At 35.7% G+C, this 22,367-nt stretch overlaps 1 long non-coding RNA gene across 4 annotated transcripts in view; it reads left to right on the plus strand.

Annotated features, from left to right (window-relative positions):
• The window catches only part of LOC134475792 (uncharacterized), a 214,297-nt gene extending 193,266 nt beyond the window's left edge, over positions 1-21,031 (plus strand). For 3 of the 4 annotated variants that reach the window (XR_010047048.1, XR_010047051.1, XR_010047049.1), the window contains one exon: positions 1,525-6,646. This is a non-coding gene — a long non-coding RNA (uncharacterized LOC134475792). Of the gene's footprint in view, positions 1-1,524; positions 6,647-18,756 lie in introns of those variants that run through there. The other variant, XR_010047050.1, reaches the window with a different exon arrangement.
• The last annotated feature ends 1,336 nt before the right edge of the window (positions 21,032-22,367 follow it).

Here is a 22,367-nt window from a genome sequence, read left to right on the forward strand (position 1 = left end):
TGATAATATCCAGTAAGATACTACATGATAGAACCAATGGAAACAGAAGAACAAAAATATGGTAGGACTTCAGAGTAAGATGATATTAAATCAGCACTGGCTATTATAATGTTCTGTTTTCTTCAAAATAGCTGTTCATACCATCACAGACAATAAAATCAAACAACCCACGATAAAAGCATTCCAACTAATTAATGGAAACATTATAAGGCTTCACAGAAATGTAATGGGGAATCATGATTCCCATAAACTTTTATGTACTCCTACCATTTCTTACACTTGGGAACCTATATAGTATTTATACATTTGAGTTTATTTCACTTATGAATATGGACACAAGTTGCATTCATTTATTTATAAATACCTCAATGTGATCATTCGTTATAGCTTAGTAGTACCCCGTTGTATAAAAATACCACAACGTTTTTTACCCATTCCTCAGTTGTTGGAAACTTAGGTTGTTTCCAAGATCTGACTATTACAAATTGTGCTGCTATAAACATGGTTGCACATATATCACTGTTGTCTGATGTTTTCAGTTCTTCTGGGAATATACCTAGAAGTGGAATATCTGGATCAAATGGGACTTCCAATCCCAGCCTTCTGAAAATATACAGATTGACCTCCACACTGGTTGCACCAGTCTATACTCCCAACAACAGTGCAGGAGAGTTCTTTTGTCCCCACAGCCTCTTCAGCATTTGTTGTTGGTAGTTTTCTTGATCCTGGCCATTCTTTTTGGAGTGAGATGGAATTTCAGTGTGGCTTTAATTTGCATTTCTCTAATGAGTCATGATGATGAACGTTTTTTCATGTATTCATTTGCCATTTGTATTTCTTCATCTGAGGACTGTGTATTCATCTTGGATGCCCATTTTTGGATTGGGCCTTTGAAATTTGGGGGTTTGATTTTTTAAATTCTTTCTATGTTTTAGACAGAAGTCCTTTGTCCAAGGGACAGTTCATTAAGGTTTTTTCCCAGTTGTGGGTTTACTTTTCACTATGCTGGAGACTACTTTTGACATATAGAATCTTTTTAACAAGACATGATCCCAGTTAGTGATTCTGGGAAGTATTTGCCGTGCAGTGTGATTTCTGTTCAGGAATTCTCTACCTACTCCTATGTCTTCAAGATTTTTAACCATTTGTCTTCCAACAGATTCAGTGTTTATGTTTTAATATTCAGATCTTTGATCCATTTAGATTTTAGTTTAATACATTGTGATAGGCATGCGTCTAGTTTTAGTTTTTGGCATGTTGAGAGCCAGTTTTTCCAGCACCAGTTATTAAAGAGACTGTCATTCTTCCAGTGTACATGTTTGGCCCCTTTATCAAAGAAAATGTGGTTGAGTGTGTTTGTAGTTGTGGTTGTATCTTCTAATCTATTTCATTGATCTTTGGCTCTGTTTTGATTCCAGTACCATGTTGATTTTACTACAGTTGCTTTGCAGTATCACTTCAAGTCAGGGATTGTGATACCTCCCAGCTTGCCTTTGCTGCTTAGAATTGCCTTTGCTATTCTAGGTCTCTTCTGGTTCCTGATGAATTTTAGGAGTGATTTTTCTTGATCTATGAAGTGTGGAAAAGAAGTCAAAAGAAATGAGACAGAGAAGATTGGATGATAGGAACAGCTCTTTTGGAGAAAATGTCGTCATAATAGGTAATACTGATTTACTATCATCTTGTTTTGAAGTTTCATCAAGTTTTTGTTCTTCTGTCTCTATTGGTCTAAACAGGTTGTATCTTATTGGATTTTATTATATGTGATAATATAAACAAAAACTTTTATAGACAAGGAGATTATACAGAAACCATTGTTCATTTTCTGTTAGTTGATTCTAAATACCTTGTATTTAGTTGACTATTATCTACTTTTGAAGACCTGTAATGTCTCCAATGTTTTGGTTTTGTTGGTTTCATTCTTTACTGTTCAATTTTATTATAACTGATGATATAGGCAATTCTATTAGAGATAGCAGGAGGCATTATGGTAACCATTGTTGATCACCTTGTATTACGCTTTTACATTATCTATTATCCACCCTTTTGATTTGACTGACTCTGTTCTTTTATGTCACATTTGGTTTTACTCTCCAAAAAAGTAATAAGAACTGTGGGAGCAACAAAACCCAAAATGTGTAATTGTCATTTTACAAAAGAGAGAAAAAAAAAGTGCTCTAAATGGTATAACTGCATGTATATTTAAGTGTATAAGATAGATAATGATATTACTGAGTTTTGTTGTATCATTGAACAGAACTGTTTGCAGTCTCACTGTTGGAATGTCCACTTTATAAGCTTTAATTTTGTAACTTGAACAACTATTTCTAAGATGACAATATGTAATCCATTAAGTAGTGATTTCCTACTGTTTATTCTCTTCTATAAATCTGTATAACTTGTACTCTTTTTCTGCTTTTTTTTTCTTTTTCTCCTTAAATAAAAAAAATTGTTAAAGAGTTATATTGCTGGGATTTACATTGGGATTGCACTGAATCTGTATGAGAGTTTTTGGGATAATGGCCATTTACACAATACTTATTCTTCCTATCCATGAACAAGGGATGTCTTTCCATTTTCTGAGATCCTCTTATATTTCTTTTTTCAGGGTACTATAATTTTCCCTATATAGATATTTCACTTCTTTCATGAAATTAATTCCTAAGTATTTCATTTTTTGGTTGCTAGTGTGAAGGGTGTTGCTTCTCTTATTTCTCTGTCAGTGATTTTGTTGTTAGTGTATAGGAGTGCTATTGATTTTTGAGTATTGATTTTGTATTCAAATACATTGCTGAATTTCTTTATCATATCTAGAGGATTTTCAATGGAGTTTTGGGGGTCTTCTATTTAGAGTATCATGTCATCCACAAATAATGATAATTTAACTTCCTCTTTTTCTATCTTTACCCCTTTTATTTCTCTCTCTTGTCTCATTGCTCTGGCTAGTATTTCCAGTACTATGTTGAATAGGAGCAATGATAAGGGATATCCTTGTCTTGTGCCTGATTTTAAGGTAAAGGCCTTCAGTTTTTGGCCATTTAACATGATGCTGGCTGTCGGTTTCATTGATAGCCTTTATCATATTGAGGTAAAGACCATCTATTCCAATTTTCTGTAAGGTTCTTATCATGAATGAATGTTGCCCCTTATCAAAAGCTCATTCTGCATCTATAGAAATGATCCTGTGATTCTTGCTTTTGGCTTTATTGATATGGTGAGTTGCTTTTTTATTGATTTGTGTTTTTTGAATCATCCCTGCATGCCTGGGATGAATCCTACTTGGTCATGGTATATAATCTTATTGCCAATATTTTATTGAGGATTATTACAACTATGTTCATTGGGGAGATTAGCCTGTAGTTTTCTTTTTTAGTTGGGTCTTTCTCAGGTTTTGGTACTAGAGTAATATTTGCTTCTTGGAATGACTTAGGAAAGATTGCTTCCCTTTGTAGTTCATTGAAGTGTTTGAGGAATGTCGGCATTAAGTCTTCTTTGTATTTCTTGTACAATTCCAAAGTGAATCTGTCTGGGCTTGGGCTCTTCTTTGTAGGTAAGGACTTACTTACATTTTCAAGTTCATTAATGGAAATTGGGTTATTAAGCAGATTTACATCTTTTTGACCTAGCTTTGGTATTTCATATGTTTCTAGGAATCTCCATTTCTTCTGTCTTATCGAACCTATGAGAGTAGAGGTTTTTCAAATAGGTGTTGATGATCTTCTGTATTTCAACAGAGTCTGTAGTGATTTCACATTTTTCAGTCCTTATTGCATGAAATTGAGCTTCTTATTCCCTTTTTTAAAAATTTTATTTATTTATTTATTTTGTCTTTTTTGTTTTTATCGGTACCAGGGATTGAACTCATGACTGCCTGCTTGCAAGGCAGGCGCTTATGCCGCTGAGCTAAATCCCCAGCCCCTCTTTTTATTCCCTTTTTAAAATAAGGTTGACTAGGTCCTTATCAACTTTATTATTCTTTCCAAGAACCAACTTTTTGATTCATTGATTCTTTGGAACTTTTACTTAGTCTCTATTGCATTAATTTCTGCACTGATTTTTAGAATTTCCTCCCTTCTTTTGGGTTGGGCTTGACTTACTCTTCTTCTAGATGTTTGAGGTATAGCATATGATTGTTTATTTGTATTTGTTGTGTTTTCCTGATGTGGGAATTCAGTGCAATACATTTTCTTCTGAGGACAGCTTTCATAGCATCTCATAGATTCTAGTAATTTGTATTTGTATTTTCATTTGCTTGTAGGTATTGTTTAATTTCTTCTTTAATTTCCCCTGTGACCCACTGATTATTCAAGAGTGTATTACTCAATTTTGATGTGTTTGTGGGGCTTTCACAGTTTCTTTTATCATTAATTTCTAGTTTCATGGTGCAATGATGTTATAACATGCATGGGATAATTTCAACTCTTTTGCATTTATTTAAGTATGTTCTGTGGGCTAGTATATGGTCTATTTTAGAGAATGTCCCATGTACTGCTGAGAAGAATGTGTATTCTGATGTTGTTGGATGGAAAACTTTGTATATGTCTATCAAGTCCATTTGTTCACAGGTGTGATTCAATTCTATTATTTATTTGCTGATTTTCTGTCTGACTGATCTGTCCTTTGGTGTCAATGGTGTGTTAAGGTCTCTGTTATAATTGTTTTATTGCTAACTTGTTTTTTCAATTCTATTAATACTTGCTTTGTATAACTGGGTGCTCTGTAATTTTTGTACATATACTTATGATTTTTATCTCTTCCTCTTGAAGTTTTCCCATGACTAGTATGTAGTGACTTTCTTTATCTCTTAGGATCATTCTTGGTTTGAAGTTGACATTGTCTGCTAACAGAATAGCTACCCCTACTTTTGGTGGGAGGTTCCTTTTGACTGAAGTATTGTTTTCCATCCTTTGACTTTCAGTCTGTGAGTTTCTTTTTGGGTTAGATGGGTTTCTTGTAGATAGCATATGCTTGGGTATTGTTTCTTAATTCATTCTGCCTGTCTGTTTCTTTTAATTGGTACACTGAGACTATTTACATTAATGATTATAACAGATTTCCAACAGGCCCTGGGGAAGCCTTGGAATAACACATGAGACACCTGAAACACAAAAATATAGGAAAATGACAAAACAAAAAATCAAATTACAATCTCAAACCTCCAGCCCATCCCAAGAAACCTTAGGTTCTATGTACATAGAAGAAAATATATGCCATACACCATAATAGCAACTGAAATAAAGAAGCAACTCTGGAAAGATTTAAAGGAATTCAAACTAGAAATAATCTTCCAGGTAAAAAAGAAATGATAAAGGAAATTAAGGAAAAGCTGAACATATCTAAAGAAGACACAGTTAAAAAAATGGAGGAATTAAACAAAAAAATAGAATTGCTGGATGAGCAATATAAGAAACAAACATAATACATAAAGCAGATGTAAAGAGATATACAGGATATCAAAAATTCCATCGATGTTTTGCTATATTTGACTTTATTCTCTTCCAAAAAAAAAGTAATAAGAACTAAGGAGTAATAAAACCCAAAATGTGTAAATTTTGTTGTAAAAAAGAGAGGGAAAAAAGTGCTCTAAAGGATACAACTGCAAGTGTGTTCAGGAGTGTTAAATAGCTGACAATATTAATGTTTTTGGTTGGAACATTGAACACAATGGTTTGCAGTCTCTCTGTTTGAATGTTCACTTTATATGCTTTGATACTGTGACTTGAGCAACTATCTCTAAGACAATAATGTGTAATCTATTAACTGGTGTTTTCTTACTTTTCGTTTTTTTTTTTTTTTTTTTTTTTTTGTAGTTCTGTATTACTTGTACCCTTACATCGCTTTGTTTTGTTTTGTTTTTTCTCTTTTTCCTTTTAAATAAAATTTTTAAAAATTCCATCAAAAGCTGTAAAAAGTGCCTCAGTGAAAGTGAAGATAGATTTTCAGATCTCAAAAACAAGATTTCAGTTAGTGAACAGGAAAGGAAAGATTTTTTAAAAATAACAAGGAATCAGAAAATAACAATTCAACAACTGCAAGATGATGCAAAGAAAAACAACATAAGATTTATAGGGATAAATAAAAAAGAAAGGGGCAACATAAAGGATGTCAAGAGGATATTTAGAGAAATAATAGCTGAAAATTTCCCAAATATAAAATTGGAAACCGACATCAGTATCAGTGAAGCATATAGAACTCAATAGTCATAACCAAAATAAAAGTGCATCCAGACTATAATAATCACCATCCCAGAAATCCAACATAAGAATAGAATATTAAAAGCTGTCAGAGAGAAAAGACAGAACACTTGTAAAGGAAAACCTATCAGAATCACAGCAGACTTCTCAGCACAAACAATAAAGTCAAGAAGAGCATAGAGTGAAATGTGCCAGATCCTCAAGGAAAATGATTTCCAACATAGACTGATGTACCCTAAAAACTGTCCTTCAAAATGGATGGAGAAATAAGGTACTTCCATGACAAAAGAACAGCTGAAGAACTTCATGACCACCAAGCCAACCCTTCAAAGAACACTGAAAAATAGTTTAGATACAGTTAGGAGAAAACCACTAAGCAAAGCAGACAATTAAACAGAACAGAAAGATCAAGATGCAACAGCAGAAAGACAACAAGTCAACAATAAACCAAAGTATAACAATTATAACCATTAATGTAAATTATCTCAATGCACCAATTAAAAGAAACAGACTGGCGGAATGGATGAAGAAACAAAATCAAACCATGTGCTGTCTACAAGAAACCTATCTAACCCAAAAGGAAATTCACAGACTGAAAGTCAAAGGATGGAAAGCAATACTTCATGCAACAGGGAGGAGAGTTCTGTCTAAAAAGAGGGAGTAGCTATTCTGTTTGCAAGCAATGTGATCTTTAAGCCATATATGATCAGAAGAGATAAACAAGGTCACTACATACTGGTTAGGGGAAACTTCAAGAGGAAGCGATAACTATCTTCAATATATTTGCACCAAATCCCAGAGCACCCACTTAAATAAAGCAAGTATTACCAGAAATGAAAAACCAAACTAGCAGTAATACAATTATAACAGAAGACTTTAACGCACCATTGACTCCAAGGGACAGATCAACCAGATAAACCAAACAGAAAATCAGCAAAGAAATAACAGAACTGAATCATACCTGTGAATGAATGGACTTGGTAGACATATACAGAGTGTTGCATCCAACAACATTACAATATACATTCTTCTCAGCAGTACATGGGCTATTTTCTACAATAGACCATATGTTAGCTCACATAACATATTTAAATGAATGCAAAAGTGTAGAAATTATCCCTTGCATGTTATCAGATCATAGCACTATGAAATTAGAAATTAATGATGAGATACTGTAAAAATCCCACAAACACATGGGAACTGAATAAAAGAGTCTGAGTAATCAGAGGGTCACAAGGGAAATTAAAGAAAAATTAAACAATACCTACAAGAAAATGAAAATACAAATACAACTTACCAGAATCTATAGGATGCAATGAAAGCTGTCCTCAGAGGAAAATTTATTGCATTCAGTTCCCACATCAGGAAAACAGAATGAAAACAAATAAATACCATGATGCCACATCTCAAACATCTAGAAAAGGAAGAGCAAATCAGGCCCAAGGCCAAAATAAGGGAGGAAATTATAAAAATCAGAGCAGAAATCAATGCAATAGAGACTAAGAAAACAATCCAAAGAATCAATGAATCAAAGAGTTGATTCTTTGAAAGAATAAACAAAATCGATAAGCCCCTAGCCAACCTTATTAAAAAATTGAAAAAAGCTCAAATTCATGCAATACGAAATGAAAAAGGCAAAATCACTACAGACTCTATAGAAATACAGAAGATCATCAACATCTATTTCGAAAATTTCTACTCTCAAAAGTTTGATAACACAGAAGAAACAGACAGAGTCCTAGAAACATATGAAGTACCAGAGGTAGGTCAAGAGAGTGTAAAACTGCTGAACAACCCAATTTCTATCAGTGAAATTGAAAATGTAATTAAGTCATTACGTGCAAAGAAGAGCCCAGGCCCAGACAGATTTACTGCAGAATTCTACAAGAAACACAATGAAGACATAATGCCGACCCTCCTCAAACTCGTCAATGAAATTGAAAGGGATGCAATCCTTCCTAAGTCATTCCTGGAAGCAAATATAACTCTAGTCCCAAAACCTGAGAAAGACCCAACTAAAAAAAGAGAACTATAGACCAATCTCCCTAATGAATATGGATGCAAAAATCCTCAATAAAATATTGGCAAATAGGATGTAGCAAATCATCAAGATTATACACCCTGACCAAGTGATATTCATCCCAGGCATGTAGGAATGGTTCAATATATATAAATCAATAAACGTAATCCATCATATCCATAAAGCCAAAAGTAAGAATCACATGATCATTTCTATAGATGCAGAAAAAGCTTTTAATAAGGTCCCACATTCATTTATGAAAAGCAATTTACAAAAATTTGAAATAGATTGTCTTTACTTCAGAATAACAAAGGCTATCTATGACAAACCAACAGCCAATTTCATATTAAAGGCCAAAAACTGAAAGCCTGTACTTAACAATCAGGCACCATACAAGGATGTCCCTTATCACCACTCCTATTTAATATAGTACTGGAAATACTAGCCAAAGTAATAAGACCTGAGACAGAAATAAAAAGGGTAAAGATGGAAAAGAAGAAGTTAAATTATCATTGTTTGCAGATGACATGATACTCTACATAGAAGACCCCCAAAATTCCATTGAAAGACTCTTAGATATAATAAATAAATTCAGCAATGTAGCTGGATACAAAATCAATACTCAAAAATCAATGGCATTCCTATACACTAAGAACAAAAACATTGATAGAGAAATAAGAGAAGACATACTCTTCCAAAATGAAATATTTAGGAATTACTCTCATGAAAAAAGTGAAAGACCTATAGAGGGAAAATTATAATACACTGAAAAAAGAAATTGAGGACAATCTCAGAAAATGGAAAGACATCCCTTGCACATGGATAGGAAGAATAAATATTGTGAAAATGGCCATTCTCCCAAAACTCTTATGCAGATTCAATGCAATCACAATAGAAATACCATCAACATACCTCATAGATAGTGAGAAATCACTCCTACAATTCATCTGGAGTAAGAAGAGACCTAGAATAGCAAAGACAGTTCTAAGCAGCAAAGGCAAGGCAGGAGGCATCACAATCTCTGACTTGTAGTTATACTGCAAAGCAACTTTAGTAAAATCAACATGGCACTCAAATTAAAACAGAGCTGAAGATCAATGGAATAGATTTGAAGATTTAACCACAACTACAAACACACTCAACCACCTTTTCTTTGATAAAGGGGCCAAACATATTCACTGGCAGAATGACAGTCTCTTTAATAAATGGTGTTGGAAAACCTGGCTTTCCATACGCCAGAAACTAAAACTAGACCCATGCCTATCACCATGTACTAAATTAAAACCTAAATGGATCAAATATCTGAATATTAAAACAGAAACACTAAATTTATTGCAAGTCAAATTGTGGAAAAACCTTGAAGACATAGGGGTAGGTAGAAAATTCATGAACAGGACTCAAACTGCATGGGAAATACTTGCCAGAATGAATAACTGGGATCATCTCTTATTAAAAAGTTTCTGCACGTCAAAAGAAATCTCTAGCATAGTGAGAAGAAAATCTACAAACTGGGAAACACTCTTAGTGAACGGTCCCTCAAACAAAGGACTTCTATCTAAAACATATAAAGAATTTAAAAAATCAAATCCCCAAAATTCAAAGATCCAATCATAAAATGGACATCTGAGATGAATATACACTTCTAAGATGAGGAAATACAAATGGCAAATAAATACATGACAAAATGTTCATCATCATTTCTCATTAGAGAAATGCAATTTTAAACCACACTGAGATTCCATCTCACTCCTGAAAGAATGGCCAGGATCAAGAAAACCACCAACAACAAATGCTGGGGTGGCTGTGGGGAAAAAGGAACTCTCCTGCACTGTTGGTAGGAGTGTATACTGGTGCAACCATTGTGGAGCTCAGTCTGGAGATTTCTCAAAAAGCTGGGATTGGAAGTCCCATTTTATCCAGCTATTCCACTTCTAGGGATATTCCCAGAAGAACTGAAGGCATCATACCTCAGTGACATATGTGCATCCATATTTATAGCAGCACAATTTGTAATAGCCAGATCTTGGAAACAACCTAAGTGGCCACGAACTGAGGAATGGGTAAAAATGTTGTGACATTTTTATACAATGCAGTACTACTCAGCTATAAAGAAGGATCACATTGAGATATTTATAAATAAGTGGGCGCAGCTTGAAGTGGGCCCTGCTCATTAGTGAAATATATCAAACTCACTTGTGTGAATACCGAATAGTTTCCCTATTGTAAGAAATGATTCAACTATATAAAAGTATGTGGTAATCATGATTCCCCATTATATTGCTTTGAAGCCTTATAAAGTTTTCACTCATTAATTGGAATGGTTTTATTCTTGGCTGTTTTATATTATTGTTTGTTATGAACTGCTTTTTTGAAGAAAACGAGACATCATAATAGCTAGTGCTGATTTAATATCATCTTGTCTTGAAGTCCCATCAAACTGTTGTTCTTCTGTCTCCTTTGCTGTTATCATATTGTATCTTATTGGATTGTAATATGTCATAGTATAAACAAAAATTTTATAGGCAAAGAAATAATATAGAAACCATTGTTCGTTTTCTGTTAGCTGGTTCTAAATACCTTGTAATACTTTCATACTCTTGAATGGTTTCACACTGTCTTGATATGTTTGATGTTACAGTATTAGAAGTTATACTCAAATATTTGAAAGAAAGAGACACTATGTTAACTACTATTAAGTTGGGTTATCATGTGGTGAAACGTTATGTTGCCTAAATTGTTCTGTTCTGACCTGTATTGTTATGTTATGTCCTCTTTTATCTCAATATCCCCCTTTTTAAAATCAATTTTTATTTTGTTTTTTTTAATTAAGGAAAAATTTTTTAAAAATTAGCAGGATATATTATAGTAACTTTTTTGATTTTATATTATCTTGATTTGAAGCCCTGTATTGCTCTCACCATCTTGTTTTGACTGATTTTACTCTCTTCTGTTTTGTTCGATAGTATCAATTTTGAGGGTATAGGCAACTACTTTGAAGGCAATATGATTTACTATGATACCCACTCTGGTTTGACTATTATCTTCTTTTGAAATCCTGTAATGTCTCTAATGTTTATGTTTTATTGGTTTTGTTCTGTATTGTTTTGTTCAATTTTATTATACGTGAAGATACTGGCAATTCTTTTTAAGGTAGCAAGAGGCATTACGGTAACCATTGTTGATCACCTTGTATTCTGTTTTTACATCATGTACTATGTCCATCCTTTGTTTTGACTGACTCTGCTTTGTTTTGTCACGTTTGGTTTTATTCTCTTCCAAAAAAAGTAATAAGAACTGTGGGAGTAATAAAATACAAAATATATAATTGTTATTGTAAAAATGAGAGGAAAACAAAGTGCTCTAAAACATACAATCACAAGTGTGTTTAGGTGTGTAAGATAGATGACCATATTACTAAGATTTTGTTGGATCATTGAGCACAACTGTTTGCAGTCTCACTGTTTGAATGTCCATTTTGTATGATTTAATTTTGTAACTTGAACACATATTTCTAAGATGACAATATGTATCTATTAACTAGTGATTCCTTACTGTTTATTTTTTCCTTTGAAATTCTGTATTACTTGTACCCTTTTACTATTTTTTCTTTCTTTATTTATTTAAATAAAATTTAAAAAAAGAAAGAACACAGCCATCAACACCAGGGTAAGAGATGAAAGATTGCTACTGATAATATGATGATAACAAGGGAATATTAAAACAAAATGGTAAAAAGCAGTGAATGAAAAATGCCACATCACATAAGCGAAACAACACCACCAATGATGAGTGATTTCTCATTCAAAAAAGTCAGAAACCAATGTGACAATAAGTCTGAAAACTTATTTTAAATAAACACATTCATAAAAGCCAGAATTTATCTATTACCAAATGAAATAGAAACTCTGATCACGCACCAATCACACTCCCTAAAGAAATTCAATGTATCACCAAAGACCTTCAAATATACACATATGCACAAGCAAGCACACTGTAAATCCAGAAACTGTCACTTATTGATAACTAACAGGAAACGATGCCATTCATACAAATTCTCTGAGATGAGATTAGAGAAAAAACTTCCCAACTTGACTTATGAGTTCAGCAACGCCCAGATATGAAAGACATTACAAGAAAATTACAGACTATTGTCTCAATATCAATGTAGCTGCAAGAATTCTTGGTACAATAGTAGCAACCTGAATCAAGAAATATATCAAACATGATTTGATTTTATATTAAACAAATCAATCAATGAAATTCACCACATTAAGGGACCTGAGGAGTTTCCTCCAGTCACCCTACCTATCCCGAGAGAAATGAAGTAAGGATCCAGTTAAAACAACAAATAACTTGTTTGCAGTTCAGGTTGTGACTCCTATTGTGAGGATGACTGTTTCTAATTAACACTGCATTAAGTTCTCTGTTAATACCAAGAATGAGGCATCCAATATGCTTGCAGGTTTAAATTGGTAGTACATTAAGCTATAGAGTATGGTATAAAGAGGCAATTAGTTTAACCAGCAGGTTTATTAAAAACATACTATGTCAGTATGACTTTATGTGAGTCTTAGTGAAAATATTTGTGGCTTTTTCCATAAGAATAAGAATTAGGACTGTAAGGAGGTTTACATTACACGGTCCTAGTGACCAGTTCACAAGAAAACACTAATAAATTCCAATTATTAGAGGGCTTTTATTTTAATTCCTAAATTTCCATTTTAAAATGTGTGTGTGTGGTAAAGATTATAAATTTGAAGTATGGTTGGGCTTGCCCGCCAATCCCGTACAAGCAAAACCTGTTTTGTTTCTGAAATACTCTGATGCACTATGGCAGCATGTAATCTGCTCTGAGCCCTAGGAAACTCAAGGTGAAATTGCTCCTTTGTGGCAGGCACTGAAGCAGCCTCCCATGTCCTGACTCCCAGGCCATGGCACTTTTGTCCACGTGCTCCAGTCACCAGAGTCCCAGCTCAAACTGTACCAAAGGGCTGCAGAGCAAGATGTCAACATGATGTCCATCATTTTCCCAAATTTGGGACATGAAGTATAGTTTTAAATTCTGTGTATGATAGACTTGCTTACATGTAAATTTCTATCAAATATTTTATTGGGATTGGAGCAAATGAAAATCTGTTACACACAGACTTCCTACACATGAGTGGTGTTACATGCTGTATATGAATCCATGATGGAAAGATTAACTGAATTAAAAATACATCTGGAAGGTACTGTAAAAAAAGTTGTCACAAGTTAAAAAGCCAGCATCACGCTTTGAATTTTTCATTGTTTCTTCTTACACTGTAATTCTTGGAGTTAAACTTTAAATTTGGATATGTTAAGACGAAGAAGTTATTTTAAAAATATATCCTAACAGCCAAGTGTGGTGGCACATGCTTGTAATCTTAGCATTCAGGCAACTGAGGCAGGAAGATCATTAGTCTACATAGTGAGACCCAGTCTCAATAAAACAAAACTAAAGTACAATAAAATAAAATACATTTTCTATATGTTCTCCTTGAAAAACACACAGAACAACCTGAAATAAAAAGCATTTATTTAAATAATAAGTCTAGAGATGCTTCCTTTTCTAAGAGTTTTAAAAATGCTTTTCCCATTTTTGACAACTGAAATCAAACCCCTTATCAATGCTGTAGACCTGTGTCTGTCTCCCACCCCTGCTTATCCCTCCTAACTCCTTTAGGCCTGTGTTTCTCTTCCTCTGTCCCTTAGCACATTCATGCTCCTTAATCTTGCTAAATGACCTGTTTCCCAATGCCTTGTTTCTGAGATTTTGTCTCTGTCAGCTTTTCTCTACCCAGAATGCCCTTACCTTCTTGCGAGCTGAATGCTATTTTACTAATGCTTCAATACATTGCTCAAATGTTACTTTCCCTAAATATTTCAGGCAGGATAAATCACTCCTCTCTCTGTGATTCCACAAGGCTTCTAGATCCCTTAATTAGGACTCCTCTATCAATTATATAAATTCTAATCAGGGATTGAGCAGGGGTTGATGAACAAAATCAGCACTCAGCACTCAGAAAGTTTCATTAGAGCACAGACATGCCTGATTACATATTTTCTCTGGCTAATTCTGTGCCAGAATGACAATACTCAGTACTTAACACAGAGGTTATATTAGTCCCTCCAAACCAGAACTATATACCATCCGATCCTTGATGGAAAAGTCTGCCAATTGTTCTATTTGACTTTGATCTTCAGGGGAGCCATGATGGAGCTGTGTAGCTCTCTGAGTCCCTGACTACTGGTCTATTGCTTTCCCAGCTCTTGTTGGTTGGTATAAGCAGTTATGAATAAATATATTGCAGTGTTTAAGAGTATAATCCTTGAGACCCAAGTGTCTCAGTTCTACTCCTTTCGTATTCTAGATGTGAGACCTACAATGAATTCCATCACCGAGATGTGGCTCTGTTTTCTTTCCTATGTTATGACAGTGCTAACAATGTCTGGCTCCTATGGAAAATGTGAGAATTACATCTTAAAGCTGGTAGCCCTCGGGGACTGACATGCATTGAATACCCAACACACACCAAGATTATGGTTATTGCTAGCTAAAATGCACTGATGTGTTTTGATAATTAAGTTAAGGACTCGAGGCCTCACTTCATCCCCAAAACCACAAGAGGTGTCATACCAAGTTCCCTCACACAGTGCCTCTGTAACCCTGTCATTATGTGGTTGCAGCGTGGCTCTCTGCTGTACTGAACTCTGAGGGTCAAAAGCTGACACTGACTTGGTCAACAAAAGCAGCTGCTGCAGGGTGGCATTTAAGTTACTCTCAGAGTCAAAGAGAAGTCATCTCCACTGAGAAATCAGCTTTCACACTACATGGATTTAAAGCTTTATGCTTCCAACTCAGCTAAAGCGGGAACAGAGCGTCAAGTACAACTCTGGCTCTCATGCCACTGAGCTATAGTCCCACCCAACTCTGGGAGACCTCTAACCAGACAGAAGTGTCCCCTGTACATCACCAGGAGTCTCAGGAAGTATTGAGATAAGTCAGTCTCCTATGACTGTAACTCTAGGGTCAGCTTCGTTTAAGTTTTGCTCTACATGATACTTTTATTTCGAAGCTATATGCTCTCAACAGCTTCATAGTTTTTATTTAAAATGTAAGTATACAATTTGAACATTATAAAGCAGAGTGGTAATTATGATTTGCTGTGTTGCTTCAGAGTTTTGTTTTTAGCTTTCCGTTATCAAGAAAGATATATAACCTCAGATCATGAGCCTTTCAAAGAATAGACAAAATCTAGCAGTGGCACAGGGAACATCAACAACAACAGCAAGGTCAAAATATGGTACAGAACCTCTGAGAAATTGCATTTTCAATCAAATCCTGACATTTAAATCAAACCAGAAACGGACTCCTTGCCCCTGGTAACAAAGGAGATCTTGCATGCTGAACGTGACAGAAAGCCCTGCAGGCCTATTTCCAAAACGTTATTTCCATCTCAAGACCATCAGTGGCTAGAGGGAGGATCAGCAAGACAGATTAACTTGAATATACACCTTTCATAACAGGAGAAGGGTTGAATATATAGGAATAAGGAAAATGTTTTGAAGAATATTTATTGGTAAGAGTGAAAGTACTAGGTAAAATATTTTTCTGGTCACTTCGAAGGTTGATCATTTGTGAACCAATGGCCACGAAATAGCCTGTTGAGTGTTGTTACTTGATTTTGACCATATCTATGTTAATTCCATTACACAGTGCACTGTTCTAGAATCAGAGATCATACTTTGTATCTGTAAGCAACACATCTGTATTCTTGTGAGATTGTTATGTGATAATTAAATAGCAAAAGCAGTACCTATAAGGTCCTGAATTTTAACTTTTTGCAATTGTTTTATGCACACATATCACTTGCCACTGCCTGTATAACTGTAAAAGATAACCAGTAATTCCAAGATGAGCAAAATTTTGAGGCTCCTTTAATTAAACAGAAATGAGTGGATTGCATAACTTGAGAAACATGTGGAACTTTGTAATTTAAAAATGAACAAACACCACTGCAACATTTTACCTTACCCTGTGGAGAGATAATAATTACATATTTTGTCTGTTCGGCCTTTAAGGGCTTTGAATTTTAAATGCTAATGCTCCTCACACCTCCTTGTGAGAAACTGAGTCTTTGTATAATCAGCTCAAGTTATTTCTACTTTTCTTGTATCCCATTATTTAAAGCATACTCTTTTTTTGGCTAATTATTATATATTATCTTCCCTATAATTATTTTTTTCATTTTCTGCATCACTTATTTTTAGATGTCACAACTGCATTTAGTTGAATACCAGATAAAAATACATGTAGTCATTGCAATCAGCCCTCATTACTCAGCCCTTCCATTGCTCCGAATGATTTTTTTCCTCGGAATTCCTTCTAATTTGTCTCCTTCTTTGTGTAAGTTCAATGAGCTAAACTGAAAGCCAGGGCAGCTTCTGCAAATCAAGGTAAAAAATTCACTGCCCTGGAATGGAGGGATAATTTGTAGCAGCACTTTGCAGGAGTGAATACTTGTTAGAAAACTTCTCCACTTCTCACTGTGTTTAAAGCCTCAGAGGCTAGATAGATTGTTGAAGTTCTCGGCTATCCTGCCATGTATAATATGCTTTATTTTTAGTAGTTTGACTGTAAGTATGCTAATCAGTTAGAACCAGAAAGTTCTCAAGATTTCTGGACATTGTCTGGTGTCTAGTATTGTTAAATCAAACATTATTCTACAGTATAATCTTGTATGCTTTAGTCACTCTCTTGTATCCACTGTCTAAGACAGTGCTGAGCACGGAGAAGATGCCTGCCATAGTAAATGAAGCTGGATAGCAAAGGAGTGAACACGACCTTGACAATAGGGATGCGATAGTATGTAGAGGTTTGTATTATATCGGGCAGGGTCCAGTTAGGAGACAAAGTCACTAGTTATTTTGATAGAGGAAATTTGATTTAAACAATTCTTAACTAGGTACAATCAACTAATTACTAAGTAACTGAAGAAAAGGAATAGAGAAAACTGAACTATTGCAGGCCCCAATTTCAGAAAACAGCCATTCTTTTTTGGAATTGTTTGGAATTATTAAAATTAGGGCAGCTTGCAAACACTGGAGAAACCCTAGAGTGATTCAGTGGCTACTACAGACAGGAGCTGCTGCTGCCAGAGTGAAGAAGCCAGGAGAGGTGAGGGCCACGGAACAGGAAGTAGAGGGCTCTGCAGGAGCAGGGACCAGAAACAGCAGGCCCTGCTCCTTTCTGCGGGCTGGCAGGATCCTCCAAACATCTAGCAGTGAAGCTAAACAGGGCAAACTGTTGAGGAAAAATTACAACTCACAGTCTCAGCCCAGCTGGCCTGAGGGTGACTGTGCTTGAGTTACAGACAGGATCCCAACAGTGAGGGTTCAGAGTGACCCACATTTTCTAGTTTACACAGTTAGAAGTCAAAGTGCCCATGAGCCATTTTCCTGTGAACCATAAAACACAGCTTGGGTTTATGAGCAACATATTTATAGCTTGTTGGATTACAAATGTTATACGTGTTGCAGACAGACAATAAAATATAAGAAGAATTTGCAGGCATCTTTGGAAATCTCAACAGAAAATATTTTTCCTCATGTTAAAATACCTGACAGGCTTTAACTTTTGCCCATACCAATTCACACAAATAATCTTCTAGGAATACATGACAATGCTGTTAATCAACTACTTTTAGTTAGGTTTCAACTTACAGTCTAATTTCTGCTATTTTCAGGCAATATGCATTCTATAGGAGTCAGCATTTTATGTCAGGACTATGTTCTAAAACAGCCATAACTACTTCCTTTAAGAAAAACTGTTACATTCAGGAAAAGAGCAGTAACTTAGCATCATCTGATGTCACTGACACTAAGAAATCTGTCAACAGGTTTTTGTAATTGTAAAATAGTCCCTTTGTGTTAAAACACAGTGTATCAGATAATTGCACAGATGCAATTTTCTGTTGCTAAATAAATTCTGATTATACCAACTTGGCCATTTTTTAATATATGCTCACATTATTCTTGCTGTTGCTTAAAAATATTTACCAGCTTGGAAACAAAAGGGAGTTCAAAGCGAGTAACATTCCGCAGCAGCTTGCAGGAGAACTGGAGCAAACAGCCCTGTGGGGTGTGTGCATGCTGGAACTGGTGTGAGCTACCATTTTCACATCAATCATGACACAGCCACTGCTCACCAACAGCCTTGTGGGAAATTCCGTTCCCTACAGGTCTTCATTAAGCAAAACAATGTTTCCTTGGGTGAGAGGGATCTAGAGTTATGTGTGTTAGATTATAGCTATAGTTCAAATGCTTAGAGAAAACAAACAACCATGACAGATGAGCCTTAAAAGTGGCCTAAAAGTTACACCCCCTTCAAGAGATGCTCTTGCCTTTCGGTGACAGAGTAGGCAAGTCGACAATTACAAAATACCAGCAAACATTTTTTTAAAAAATGTGATTCAATCATTCATGTAATGAGAGTTTATTAATTAAATTTTCTATTTTCAGCATTGTTAAACACTGGGGAGTGCGAAAAATGACCAAGACTGTGACCGCCCTGGTGGAGATTTCAATTAATCATGGAGACAACATTTTTACCCAGAAAACAAGCTAAGAACAGTTTCGGGCACAAATTAATTATAACTGACTTTTCCTGGTAACCGGGGAGATACCCATGACGGTATGAGGCTGGAAGCAGACCTCTATTTTAATTATTTTTTGGAAGGGAGGCTCAAAAGTGGAGTAGGTCTTTCCACTCTATCTAAACATCTCGTCCTGCTGAATTTCTTCCCTGATTCCTCTGTAAGCTTTTCTTCCCTTCAAGCTCACTCAGCTCCATGACATCAGGATGTGTCCTTGTTTGAATATTCTACAGAAGTATGGACAACTCAGGCTTTGCTCTATGACTTTAACTGTCTGCTATGTTTCTAACTTTACAGGCACAGAGTGTGCCTGGCTCTCAAGGCCTCCCTAAGCCCCCAGGGCAGAGAACAGCCAGCGTGGCCTACTTCTTGTGTCCAGTCTGTACCCACTGTGCCTGCTGTTCTGGCCACTGAAGCAGTATCCAGACATGATTATACTTCTGGAACTTGCTCCTTAGGTGGTTTTCTGAACTCAAACCTAAGCTGTCTCTTAAAGGCCAACACTTCCCAAGGGCAGAACCAGTCTGTCCACACACTATCAGCAATCTCCTTCGGAGAACACGCAGAGCTGGTGGTCATTCTGCAGAAGAAGTTAAAATTGTGTGTGGGTGGGTGAGCTGAAGTCAGGGGAAGTCCAGTTCTTGGGCAGAATCCACTTTCTGTGACAAAGAACTGGCAGTGTGCCATCAGCAAACACGACCTTAGACATCCAGCGGGGAGACTTCACAACCTAGAGTCAAGCTTGGGGTTGATGTAAGTTCCTGGCTAGTTATGGGAATATTGCATGTTTTTCCCAGCATGCCTAGGGTCACCTAGGCTTTCTTAACACATAGGACCTTACTCCTGTACCCAAGACCATTCGGGGCTGCTCCTAGGCACCCTTGTAGCTCCCAACCTGCCTGCACTGTTCCTGATGCCTGTTTCACCAAGAAGAATCATTACAGAAGATCCTTTAGCTATCAAGAGGCCCGAGTCTTGCCTCCCCTCTCCCATGTGGTTTTAGTGCTTATTCCCACACTCCACAATTTTAAATGTTAATACATTATGTATAATTTTATATATGACAAACAGTATATTATTGGTTTGAATTAGTGAGAGAGAAAAAAATGTTAGTTCAAGGCACAGATAACAAAAGCACAAACAAACAAATGGATTTATATTGCGCTTTTGCACAGCAAAGGCAATATTCAGCAGAATGAAAAGATCACACACAGAAAGAGAGAAAATATTTGTATGCAATATGTCTCATAAGGAATTCATCTCCCAAATACACACAGAATTCCTACAACTAAATACCAAAAGACTTAATATGATTTAAAAGTGGGCTAAATGATGTAACAGCCATTTTTCTAAAGAAGACACAGGAACAGCCAAGAGTCACATGAAAGAACACTCAGTGTCACTATTGCCAGGGCAATGCAAACCTAACCACAGCGACATAGCACCACCTTCCCCTGTCAGGACAGCTATGAGCACAGCAGCAGGTGACAAGGATGTGCCAGCGAGGGTGTGGGGAGACTGGAACTGTGGACCCCAAAAGGTAGCAATTGTTACAGGATGTGGCGAATAAAAAGGGCATGATATCTGGTGGTTTTCATATGAAACTACAGAGAACAAAAGACCCGTCACTGTAGCCCTTTAAACATGTGTTGTCCTGAGTCTTTCTCTTTATGGTTTCTTTGTAAGTCAGGGATAATGTTGGGCATTATACAAATGAATTAAAAATCTGTGTGGTTTTCACCAGCAGGCTTTTAAGAGGTTTGCTATTTGTCACAGCAGAACAAGAGTGATAAGAAGTTTTTATTACTTGACTAGGAAAAAGGAAGGAGAATGCATCTATTTACTAAAATGGATATGCAGTAACATCCTGAACTGCTGGGGAAGATTTTCTGAAGAGAGATGTCTACTTTTAATCACTGACAAACTTTTTTATAATTAGTGATTTGGAGTGAGAAATAATATTGCAGAAATAAAGTGTATTAGGTTATTATTTAGGATCTTGATATTTGTATCCGCAACATATATTTTCACAAAGAAAGAGACAAAGCCAGGTTGTATGCAATCTGTAATTTGTTGATGTATATTAACTGATCAGTTGTAAAAACACAAAACATCCAAGGCATTAAACAAACCAAAATACCTTTCATTTTCAACGAGGCCTGATATCCTTCATCTTAGTTCAGACAGGATTTTTATACAAGTGCTATAAAGCGCTGAACACAGCAGATTTAACGGAGAGACCCCGGGCTGGTCTCTCAGCTACCGCTTGCGGGGAGCAGTGCTGTCACTTAACACTTAAGGCCTTCGTCGTACATCGTGGTGGAGCAGTTTGTTTAACATTGTTTAATGTGTTCACAGCTCTTTTTATATCACACCTGATTTAAACAGGGCCTGATCAAGTTCTTACTGCATAGCCGAGATGGAAACAGTTTGTATAGTTAGGGAGCTGAAATGCATAAATGAGATATCTGAAATACAACAGTGACATTGTATTGGGTTTGTAATGAACTTTAGAAAGCTGAAATCACTGTAGGGTGAATGCAAAGCACCTTTTCTTCACTTACTGAAGTACAAGACAAGGAGGAACACAGAGAGCAGGAAGCAGAGAAAATCCCAGAACACGGAAAGTCACAGTTTTAAATCAGGGGACCTGTTTGAGGATCCATGCTGGGGAAACTCTTTTTTTTTTTTTTTTTAAAAGAGGAAAAAAATAAAAATAACAATAAAACAGAGTTTCACAACAAGTTAGTAGGAGAGTTACAATAATTAACACATTGCATACTGTTGTCTTCATAGTAGGTTATTCGGAGTACAAGACACAGGCACGATATCTTGTTCAAACCTGAGACTCCTGATTGTTCATAATTTTTTTTCCTGATACTTTTGAACCTTGAGAATTGTTTAAACCTTAGAGATTAGAGTTCAAAGAACTTCCTACTTGTGCCTGTGTCTGCTTACTATTGAAAAACCTAGATGCTTTCTGGTCCCAAAGAATAAATCTGAAGTCAGTTCTGAACCTTAATGGTTGCTAGAGAGATGATGCTGGTAGCTCATGAAAGGATGCAGTAAGCACATTTAATGACTTCCTGTGAAGCCATCTCTAGACTCAGCCAGCCCCACAGGCACTGTAAAGGCAAACAATAGGGAAAATTCCATAATAGTACATTCTCGGTGGCAAAATCTAGAAGGAGAGCTGACATATCTGATTTCATTTGTATTTACAGTAGTTTAAATTAAATTATCAAAAGAAAGTGACATATATCTATGGGACCATGTTTCAGCGGATCAGACCAATCTCAAATATTGGTCTAAGACGAATCACACATTTAGTAATTATATTTTTCTAATAGATTTGAAATTCTTTTTCTTTAATTTATAGTGAAAATGATGGGACAAATAATTCCTTGAGCTTGAGGCAGTCATAGAATTTGGGGAATTTATTTTTATACGTTTTCATATTTGTTTTCCCCATATAAT

Source organism: Cavia porcellus, unplaced genomic scaffold (assembly GCF_034190915.1).
Source record: "Cavia porcellus strain 051 isolate PalLab524CR breed Dunkin Hartley unplaced genomic scaffold, mCavPor4.1 scaffold_4, whole genome shotgun sequence".
In the NCBI taxonomy this organism is placed as follows: Eukaryota; Metazoa; Chordata; class Mammalia; order Rodentia; family Caviidae; genus Cavia; species Cavia porcellus.